Source organism: Ictidomys tridecemlineatus, unplaced genomic scaffold (assembly GCF_052094955.1).
Source record: "Ictidomys tridecemlineatus isolate mIctTri1 unplaced genomic scaffold, mIctTri1.hap1 Scaffold_57, whole genome shotgun sequence".
Lineage (NCBI taxonomy): Eukaryota > Metazoa > Chordata > Mammalia > Rodentia > Sciuridae > Ictidomys > Ictidomys tridecemlineatus.
Genome location: NW_027523832.1, coordinates 474066 through 485683, shown reverse-complemented (window position 1 = coordinate 485683; position 11618 = coordinate 474066). Strand labels below are relative to the sequence as shown.

General features: G+C 39.7%; 1 pseudogene; it reads right to left on the bottom strand.

The window, feature by feature from the left end:
* Positions 1 to 7652: 7652 nt before the first annotated feature.
* Positions 7653 to 9328, bottom strand: LOC144374074 (glycerol-3-phosphate dehydrogenase 1-like protein pseudogene; annotated as a pseudogene).
* Positions 9329 to 11618: the final 2290 nt, after the last annotated feature.

Here is an 11618-nt window from a genome sequence, read left to right as displayed (position 1 = left end):
CCAGAGAAATACTTTCATTTGTGCTGTTTAGATATGTTCAAAGATTATAAGGCTCCAGAGAGCACATGATGTACTTATCTTAAGCCCACCCTGGAAGATGTAGAAACAAAAAATAAGAAATTGAAATTTTTATTAAAATCTAAGTGATACTACCTTCATGAAGAAAAGAAATTCCAATTTCTCAAGAAGAGTAAAAAAAAAGAACTATGAATGCTCTTTTTCATATGCATGTATGTGGACAAGAGTCAATAAACAAGACAATGGAAAATAATATTGGAACCAAAGCATGCAAAAATATTATATTAAATTTTATAATACTTTTTTTAAACACACTCACATCAATTATTTTATGCTCTCCTTTCAAGAAACCTGTAAGGTAGGTATGTCAGGTTTCATTACTCCAAGATTTATCTAACACTCTTACCACTACTATCTTATGATAGGGTTCATGGATCCAGAGAGAAATACTATTTGTATGGTGGCTATATCTGGTGACTCACAAAAATTTTAAAAAAAAAGAATTAACAATATTACAAGAGCCAGGGACACTCTTTCTTACCTTGGCAGTAAGATTTTCTTTATAAATATTTAATCAGAAAAAAATAGCAATAAATACATTTTTTTTACTATGTTGAAATGGGCATTTTCACACAAATCACTTTTGAATTGCCAGGACAAGGGGTAACTCTAAGACATAATCCCAATGAATATGTGCAACATTCCACTTTTGTTGTTTATTTAAAAAAATAATAATAAAATCAATTAAAAAAAGAAACTTCCACTGTACCCATTCAAGTTATATTCCATATGGAAGTAAGAACTTTTCTGATTTCCATAGATTTTTTTTACCTTATTCAAAATACTATCTGGTAGAATTTAATAAAATAATACAATATTAAAAAATAAATAAATAAAAGCACTGCTTTTAATTCCCTTACTCTCTTATTAACTCTCATATTTAACCCTCTCTCTGGCCTTCAAAAGGTCAAGAGTCAAGAGGAAAGGATAGGAGAGAAATTGTCCTGTTTAGTCAGAGCATGTGTTTCTATTTAACTTAAAAGTAATACATGTGCAGCTGGGGTTGTAACTCAGTGCTAAAGCACTTGCCTAGCATGTGTGAGGCACTGGGTTTAATTTTTAGCACTGCCTATAAATAAACAAATAAAATGCACGTCCATTGACAACAATTGAAAGATATTTTAAAAAACTAATGTGTTATTTATTCTAGGTCTTATTAGAAATACAAATTAAAAAACATTTATTGAACGCTAGCAGTATACACAGCAGAGTCAATAAATTTGCATATAATCATACTAGCTAGATCTCAATGTGTGCTCTTTTATTATGGAGAGCAGAAGCATCCTCTAGGGGTACAGGGCTCACACTGGGCCATGTTGATCAGGGGAACATTTCAACTCATCTTATGAAATGAAGTGGACACACAGCATCAGGAGTCCCACAAGCTTCTAAACTCCTAAAGCCCCTCTCATCATGTTTAGACCTTGGGCTATCTAGGCTAAGAATCTGGCCTCTGTACTGAGTCTTAAGTCAAAATCAATTCTTCCAGTCCCAGCTGACCTTTGTTTTGAGGAAGTAAGAATGTGAGACAGTATTACTTATTAACATACAAATTTAAATTTTTTCGGGGCATGCAGGGTGGCTCTACTGATTGTTGTTTTACAGGTAGAAGACCAAACATGACCAAAAGGTTTTCCTCCTCTGTTATTTTTTTTGCTTCGCTATTTTCCCTTTTGATTTGAAAACCATCTGGGGTCCACCATGCAGTAGAAGTGTGTTCCAGTTATCACCGGTTTACTGTTCAATAATGAGAGGGCAACTCCTTCTCCTCTCCTGGCTCCTAGTAGTCACAGGAGCTGGTATCTGTACCGTGATCCCTCCCCTTTCTGAGTTACCTTAGAAAAAGTAATTTACATGAACAATAGTGTCCTGAAATGTAAAATGAAAGTACTAAAAACCTACTTCAGAGGCAGTTTTGAGAATTAAATGAGGTAAACTTAAGACACCATGTGTGGGAGCTCCAGTGGAGCAATCGGTTAGCTCACAGTAATCAAAAGACACTGTGTGTAGCATGTAAGTTCTCAAGAGATGTTAGGAGGTTCCTATATGTTTCTACAGTTGTAAAACATTATAGTTGACCATGATTACAGTAAACATTGTGAGAGATGAAATATAATAGTCTAGAAGGTTGTTTTTTATTTTCATACCTTTAATAATGATCTTTGCAAACAGAGTCCAAGCTGAGTGTACATCTATATTGACTTCTGAAGTCACATTAAAATATAACATTGGGACTGAGGGTGTAAGTTGGTTGTAGAGGGCTTGCATAGATAGCATGCACAAGGCTCTGGGTTCAATCTCAGCAAGGATGGTGGGAAATATATAATGTAATATGTGTGTATATATAATATAATTGCATATTAGGTACAGTGGTGCAATAGAGATAGGAAATAATTGCATAAGATATAAAAGTATCACATTTCCTACCACTATTCCACTGTTGTATCTAACATTCACTATGTATCATTCTGTCTTTTTTTTTGGGGGGGGGTACCAAGAATCGAACCCAGAGGCAATTAAGGACTGAATCACATCCCAACCACTTTCATTGAGAGACAGGATCTCACTGAGTTGCTTAGGGCCTTGCTAATTGCTGAGACTGAATTCGAACTCATGATCCTCCTGCCTCAGCCTCCTGACCTGCTAAGACTGCAGGTGAACACCACAGCACCTAGCTTCATTCTGCACAACTTTATTGCCTTGTTTTAAAGAATGGGTGCTTCAGAAAAAAGATCTTTAACTTAACATTAGCTCTGGCTCCTCTAGGTCTACTGAGAGATTCTTACCTGGATGGTCCAGGATTCATATGGTGCCCCTGGCAAAACATTCTTCAACCCTGATTTCCTTGGCTCTACTTCTCCATTCCACCTACTTAGGGTCTTCTAGAAACCTCCTCATTCGAAGTTTCTGTTTCTGGCCAATTCTCCTCCAATCTCTCTGACAATTTCCTCTTCTCCTTTCTCTCTAACTTAACCTCCAGACATTTGTTTTCCCATTGCACAGTGCTTTAAAAAAGATGTGATTCTATATTTGCTGATGTAGAAAGATTTCCAGAACATAATGAAAATTTAAAAGCAAGGGGCTTTTACTTATTATCTGCTGTCTTGCTATCATTTTTTTAAATTTTTAAAATATTCTTCCCATGGATATGTATGTTAGTTTCCTGGGGCTGTCATAACAAAGTACCATAAACTGGAAGGTCCAAACCACAGCAATTTATTCTGTCCTAGTTCTGGAGATTAGCCATCGAAAATCAAGTCAGTGGCAGGTTAGGTTCCTCTGGAGGCTGGAGGGAGAATCTCCTCCTTGCTCTTCCCTAGCTCCTGGTATTCCCGGCAATTCTTAGTATTCTTTGGCTTACACCTGCCTGGCTTCAGTCTCTACTCATGTAGTCACATGGTAATTTATCTGTGTTTCTGTCTGTGCATGACTTTACCTCTCTGTGTGTCTGTGTTTAAATTTCCCCTGGAGTGACCCCTGAGTATGCAACATGACAGGTGGCATCCCTGGGTGGGCAGGTTTGAGTGTTTAAGTCGCCCGGAACAGGACACACTTACCAGTCCTAATCCAGGAGCAGATACCTGGATAAGCCTGATGATCAGCACATTTCCAGGTTCATGTGACCTAAATCACATCTGTGAGACTCTACATTAGGACTCTTGTGTTGGAACCGGTGGAGAAGATGATCTATCTTCCCTAGAGATTGCCTGTTGAGCAGTTGCTTGTCACTGGGAGAGAATCAGCCATTGGTTGAAGCCAAGGAAAAGAAGACAAAGCCAAGAGAAGAGACAGAAACCAGAGAAGTTCACTCTAGCCTTTGCATGCAGCTGGCTCTTCAGAACCCTGATGTTAGGTTGACCCAACTTTTTCTGCTCTGCTTTCCCTTCTTCTTTCTTCTTTCTCTCCCTCTTCTCTGCCTCCTTTGTTCATCACCCTCTCTCCCATTCTTTCATAGCTTCACTAAGTTATTTAAAATTTAATTTTATAAGTTTGACATATGTATACTTCCATGAATAAATTGCCACAAACAGAAGAGCATGTCCATCACCCCCAAAGTTTTGCAAACCCCATTTTTAATATTTATTTTTTAGTTTTAGGTGGACACAACATCTTTATTTTATTTTTATGTGGTGTTGAGGATCAAACCCAGTGCCTCATGCATGCAAGGTGAATGTGCTACCACTTGTGCCGAATCCCCAGCCCAATGCAAACCCCATTTTATTCCCCTCCTTTACCTTCTCCATCCTGCCCACTATCCCCAAGAAATTATTGATCTTCTTTTTGTCATTATAGATCAGGTTACCTGAACTAAAAATTTTAATAAAACAAATCACACAGTATGTACTACTTTCAACTGGTTTCTTTTACACAGCACACCTATTTTTGAGATTCTTTCATGATATGGTCTGTCTTGTATTCTACTGTTTCATACTGCTGAGTGGTTGTTCTACCCAAATTTTTTATCTATTTAATAGCTGTAAATTTTTAAGAAAATGACAAACGTTTCCAAAGTGGTTGTTCCATTTTACATTCCCACCAGCAGTGTATGAAAGGGCCAAGCATTTCACATGCCCACCAATACTGGGTGTGTCAATCCTTTTAAATTTAAATCATCACATGTTAATAGGTGATTTGCTCATGGATTCAAATTTGCATTTCCCTAAAGAAAAATGGTGTTGAGTATTTTTATGTGCTTGTCTGCCATCTTTACAACTTCTTCAGTGAAGTCTCAGTTCAGATCTTTTGCTCATTTTTATAAGGGTTGTTTGTTTTCTTATTAATGTATTTTGCAAATCCTTTTAGTTATAATTTTTTCTAAGGTATGTGATTTGCAAATATGTTTCTCCAGTCTGTGGTTTATGTTTTCATTTTTATATCCGTACCTTTTAAACAAAAGTTTTTGGTTTTGATGAAGTCCAACTTATTGATTTTATTATGGATTATGCCTTTGGTGTTATATCTTAAATGATTTTGCTTTGTTCAAGTTCACAAAGATTTTCTGTTTTTTTAATAGATGTTTAATAATTTTGGTTTCATATTTTGGTCTATGACTTATTCTGAACTAACTCTTTTTTTTTGGAGGGGTTAAATGTTTATTAAACCAAGCTTTAAATCATACATCCACCTACTGTCTGTAAACAAATACAGTCCACGTGTAAGTAAATGGGCAGAAGATCAGAACCAGGGGGAATACTCAATTTCCCTTTGCACACTAGCACCTCCCCAGAACACCCTCCACAGGCGGACCCCACAGGTAAGGGCGAGAGGAAAGGACCAGAGAGGGAGCTCCACTCCATCCCCAGGGTGGGGGTCAAGACAGGCATCTGTTCCACACCAGGCAGGGTGGACCACAGCAAGGCCACAGGGTAGTTTTTACATTCACAGATTGGCTGAAATAGTACAAATGAACTTTCCTCATCTCGGTGCCTCCCTCCCTATCACCATCATTGGTAAGAAGTGTGAATTAAAATAAAGGACGGACCACAGGTGGTTACAAAAATAGATGACTCATAGAGTAATAAATATCTATAAGTAGCAGAGAATCAACTTATATAAAATTTACCTTTTCCCATAATGTACAGATTATCATAAGTATGTTCGAGAGGTATGGTCAGCAGAATTCAGAGCGGTAAGAAGGGATTTTTTTTTTCTTTTTGTACCAGGGAATATATCCAGAGGCACTTAACCACTGAGACACACCCTCAGCCCTTTTTATACATTTTATTTAGAGACAGGGTCTTGCTAAGTTGCTTAGGGCCTTGCTAAGTGCTGAGGCTGGCTTTGAAATCATGACTCTCCTGCCTCAGCCTCCCAAGCCGCAGGGATGATAGGCATGTGCCACAATGCTCAGCTCCAGTAAAAGGGGATTTGGAAAGAAAAAAACATTCAGGTTCAAAACCCAGAGGAGGCCGAATGCAGATGGGAAAACACAAAATCTCAAATCTTCCCAGCACATGATCCTACTTAGTAGACACCACAATTAGCTTATAGCCCTTTTTATATCTTAAAAAGTAACTCTTTGTTACCTATGTACAAACTTTAAAAAAGATTTATCAGGAGACCCCAAAATTGATTTAACAGTGGCATTAAAACTGCTGAAACCTATAGCATTGTGTGCGCTTCCATGTACTTCTGTGTATGAGGCTGAAAAAGGCCCCAGAAGTGTTTTAGATAGCTTCTAGAATTCCCACAGAAATCAATTCTACAATCATTTCAGCTATAGAAGAACAAAAGAAAGAAGGGAAAAATAACCCCTCAAATTAGGGTTGGGGTTGGGTGGGGTGGGGTAAAAAAAAAATCTCACAAAGTAACTAAAAATTCATGAATATATAAATAACATTCATAGGTTTTTTTAATACTTATGGAATGCTATATAAGGTGACTGTGGAATGGTATTCTGAAACCAATCTCATTTTGAGGGGTACAGTCATTCCATTCTAATTCTAAAATTAAAAGCACTTATCCCACATGATGTGCGTTTCAGCGAGGCTGACAAGTAGACTTGGTTGTACTCGACAGTGTCACCTTAAAGCTCCATAAAAGATTCATGGCTGACCTGAACTGCAAAAGTTCAGAACTCACAATTCCACAGGTAGCTATTCAGGCTCATTGCTTGCAGAGAGCAAAGGATCTACTCGAGCTGGCCTAAAGTCACCTCAGCCTATAACAGTGTTCCCTGGAAACTTTGGCTAGTTTCCTTTGCTAAAACATCTCCCTAAGCCTAACATGTTTGGGACTCGCCAGGATAAGCAGACAGCTTCCCCTGACACTAACATACATTCTACACCTTCAAGAGGGATGGATGTATGCAGCTTCCCCCAGGTCTCCTGTACTCCTGGAACAACCCCTGGAGTCCAGGATGCTTGCTTCCTGTGGAACACAATGTGTGACAGGCCAGGATGAAATAAATTTTTGAAAGTAGTGGTTCTCAAATTAGAGTGAGCATCAGAAACACACAGAGGTGTACTGAAGCAGAGACAGCACTCAGGGGTCCAGGGCAGGGCCTGGGAAACTGGATTCCAAAGAGTGAAGCAGATACTACCTGACCGTGGACCACACCTGGTGTGGCAATCATTAAGACCCTGACCCCCACACATCTCAGTGTCAGGATGTCCTCCTGTGATCTCAGGAAAGTTGCATGGGACACTTTCCACAACCAACTAGCTGGAGACCAGAAAAGCCTAATAGTATCTTAAAAGGTCCCACATTTTGGCAGGTAGAGAGTGCCACACTCCATTCCTGGCTCTGTTCACACACACCCAGATGACCAGGTATAGCAACTGCATCTTACAAGAGGAATAATAGCAGCACCCTCTCAGAGGATCTGGGGGACTTAAGAAATGTTTGCAAAAAAGCACCACCTAGCACAGAGTAGGTAGTGTCTGTTAATCAGAACATCAGTCATGGCAGGAAAATCCCGGTAAATTTTCTGTCTTCTCCCACTGCTAAAATCTTTACAAAAGCACATTCTGGCAGCTAATGAAGAGCAAGAAGGCTAAAAATTCAGAAAACTGCAGCAAGAGGGGAAGTATATAAGTGGATTATCTAATTGAAAGTATCTAATTGTAAAAAAAAAAAAAAAAAACCACCAACCCACAATCAAAGTAAGTTAATTATGCTGGTTTGAGATAGTGTTTAAATGTTAAATACGGTGATCTTTGAACACATTCCCTTCCTCATCCTACCAACCATTTAAATGCTGGTTAAATTTATCATCAAAAGAAGGAGAAAAAAATAATTCATCCACTCAAATACATATGAAGTACATCTAAAAAATTTAGCTGAGATAGTCCCAATCTTATAGAGTATCACAGTGGGGAAATTTCAAATGTGATCTTTGAAAAGGATGTATAATATTGATTAGTAGAAACACCCACACAATGAGAAATGAACACACATGCCCACATGTGTGTTTAGTTGTTGCCCTGTACAGTTGAGCCAACGAACTGCCTCTGGTAATTCAAAAACGAACCTGTAACAATTCATACATGTCCGTGTTAGGAGCATGATTCGGCAAATCTCTTGTTGCCAAGTGTTGGTTTCCACAAGAACCCAAAAGACTGAGGGGAGAGGCAGGACTTTCCCCAGCCCCTTATGTGATTCCCGTTAGATGTGCTCGGGATGGCTCTGGAGACAGGACAGCATCTCTGAGACAGGTCGGCCTTCGTAGCAGATCTGATACACGGCGGTAAACAATGGAAACTAATCCTTGAGTCCCTTCTGTTTGAGGATGCGGTATACTTCAGCAGAAGTCTGAGGTCCTTGCAGCTTCTGCCCATTCAGAATCTCCTTCTCCAATTCTTCAATGGTCTTCCCAGTTCTGGCGAATGCCTCTGCCACCCTGCGGTTCTGCCCTCCATAGCAGGTGGTTATCAGGTAGGCCACCCCACAGCTCTCCAGGAAGGTGGCTGTGGACACCTGGCCCTTGCAGAAGATCCTGGCGAAAGCGATCATTTCCATGAGGCCGAGGCGGATGACGGCGGCTTTGGTGTTGTCTCCACAGAGGCCATCGCAGAACCCAGCTCTCACGGCCACAATGTTCTTAAGAGCACCACAAAGTTCAACCGTGTCTGCATCATCAACCACAGTTATTCGGAAATTGGGGGTTTGCAGAAGTTCTTTGAAGAGAAGGCCATTCTCCATGATCTTGCTGCCAATGATGGTCTCACAGAACTTCTCCGCAGCCACCTCGCTGGCAATGTTGGCGCCGAGCAGCACACTGATGTCAATGCCCATCTTCTCCCGGATGATGTCAGAAATGAGTTTCAGTCCCTCGGGGCCCTCATCTATGCCCTTGATGAGGGTGATCCCCAGTGCTTTCTTGGGTACTCTGCCAGTGATCTCATCGCAGATCTTGTGAATGAACTGGTGAGGAATGACAAACACCAGCAGGTCTGCATCCTGCACAGCCTCGGTGAGATTGGAGACGGCGACCACATTTTCTGGCAGCTTGTGTCCAGGGAGATATTTGACATTTTCATGGTCATTATTTATGGTGTCTGTCAGTTTTCTCCCATTCACTGTTTCCTCAAAGACCCACATCTTGACTGTGGAAGCAAACTTCTGTAGTTTCTTAACATTATTACCAATTATTTTTGCAACAGCTGAACCCCAGTTCCCCGAGCCCACGATGCACACTTTCAGAGGTGCCATTGCCATGGCCAGACCGGTATGCAGCAGCCCAGACTGTGCCTCCCCGGCCGGCTGCCTGCCTCCACCTGCTCAGCCTCGCCCGCAGCAGCTCGCAGCGACCCGCCCTGCCTGCCTCTCCACCAATAGACACGGCCACCTGAACTAAGTCTTATATGTGGCATGAACTATGAATTAGAGTTAATTAGTTGCCCATGAATGTACAATTGTTCTAGCACCAATTGTTGGAAAGAATTGTCCTTTAAATAGCCTTTGTCAAAAATCTATTAACTAAATACATATAGGTCTATTTCTGGAATCTCTGTTCTGTTCCATTGATCAATTTGTCTCCCTTAGTACCCGTACCAAGCTATTGTAATTACTGTAGATTTATAATAATTCTTTCTTAGCATCAAGTAGTGTTATTACTTCAACTTTGCTACCCTTTTTCAATTTTAGTATGTGTGCTGCCAAAGGAAGTCTGCTCCCCATTTTAAAATTATTTAAGCTTATAAAAAAAACCAGCCTGTTTTCATTTTGGTTGGGAGTGTTAGAGATCTATAGATTAACTTGGGAAGAATTGCACCCTAATAATATAAAGCCTTTACATCTATCTAAGAGTATACATCTCCATTGATTTATAGCTTAAAAGGTTCTCTTAAACTGTTTTATAGCTTTCAGTATACAAGTATGGATTTTTTTCTCAAAGTTTATCCCTAAGCAATTAATATTTCAGATGTTATTATAGTTTTACTTAAGGAAATATTTTATCAAGCCAGGAAATCTTTTGAAGTGCTGGCTTGAGACCTTGCCATAGGCCAGGAATCATCCAGATCAATTGTCTATAGCTGAGTCACTGAGCCTAGGTCTTGTTCCCATAAGCTAGCATCAACCTAGAGTCCCCAACCCTCTGTAGGAATGGCCCTTGATTAGCCTATTCACACACAGGGTAAAATTAGCACTGACAAATCACTAAAAGTGTCTGAACCAAATATTCATGTTATGCTTTTAGATTTTGCAGTTACAAAAATACCTTATCTATGGCTATGGAAGAGGACCATCATAAAAGAATCATGGGATCCAAGATGGTGGGCCAGAGAGAGGCACCATTCTGTGTCGCTCTGTGACCTGGGAATCAAGTAGTGAGAATACTGCTTCTCTGCTAGTGATATTTCTGCTCCTGCACAGGAATCTTGGCCAGTGTGCGGTCCAGGGCTCCAGGCCTCAGCGTTAGAGTGGGTTCCAAACTACTTGCCTAAGCAGGACTACCAGGTATCCGAGCGGTACCATCAGCATCAGCACCTGTGCAGAACTTTAAGCCACACACCTGAGTAGAAATCACTATTGTCACCCGAATTTCTCAGTCAAAAGGTCTAGCTGGAATTGAACTCTCCAAAGAATCCATGGGTAGTATTATTATCAAGGATTATTAATCAATGCTTATTGGCATAAGCCTTGACTGGCTTATGTCAATACATCCTTTTCCCAGGCAGTGTGAATGGCCTTTTGGAGGGATTCTGGGGAAAAAAGTATCTTCTCTTTTCTGTAGAAGCTGCCAAAAGAATACATTCTCCAATCTGCTGAAACAGAAAAAAAAAAATGGAGCTTCTGTTTCTACCACCATCCTTTTGAAGTCATGAAGGATTCCAACCTTTAATGGAAGATAATATGGAGAAAAGCAAAAAGCACCCTAGTGATATGGGTAAATCACTAGATCAATCTATGCCTGAAGTCTTAATCTATCATGGAACTCCTTGGTTAAATAAGCTGATGAGTTCCTCTTATTGTTGTAGCTAGTCTGAGCTGGGTTCTCTGTTATCTTGTAAACAAATGAATCCTGTCAATTATTAATGGAGGTTGAAACCTCCAAGGTAGTTTGGTGTTCTTTCAAAAGTGCAGACTTGAATATAATTATCCAGGTATCTTAGTGATTCACAACTTAATTACACAGTGTAGGGCATCTTACTCAACTGTAGCTTGGTGTTTAGTAAAGTCGAATCTATTATGAAGAAAAGATTTCTAACAATAACCTGTAGAAAAATCTATTACTGCTGCCAGAGTGTCAGATTTTGTTAAAAACAATTCACTGTGGGGAAGAGTGAAGGCTCATACCTCTCCGTCCATGCTAATGAATAGGCAATGAAGAAAGAAAGAAAAAAAGACCAAGTATATTATTTCCTTCACTATCTCCATGGTAGCTTTCAAAGTCTCTATCACAAACTGTTTAATCAAAGAACACAGTTGGCTGGGTGATGGAAAGATTGGTTGGTTGATTGGAAGATTTGAAAAAGAAAGATAGCAATTCACAGAAATAGTCTTTGCACATCCAAGTTAAAGCAAAGAATTTTTTCCCACTTTTCCTTCTTAATGCCAGCCAAAAATCAGCACATCTAGAGATTTCCTCCTTGTAC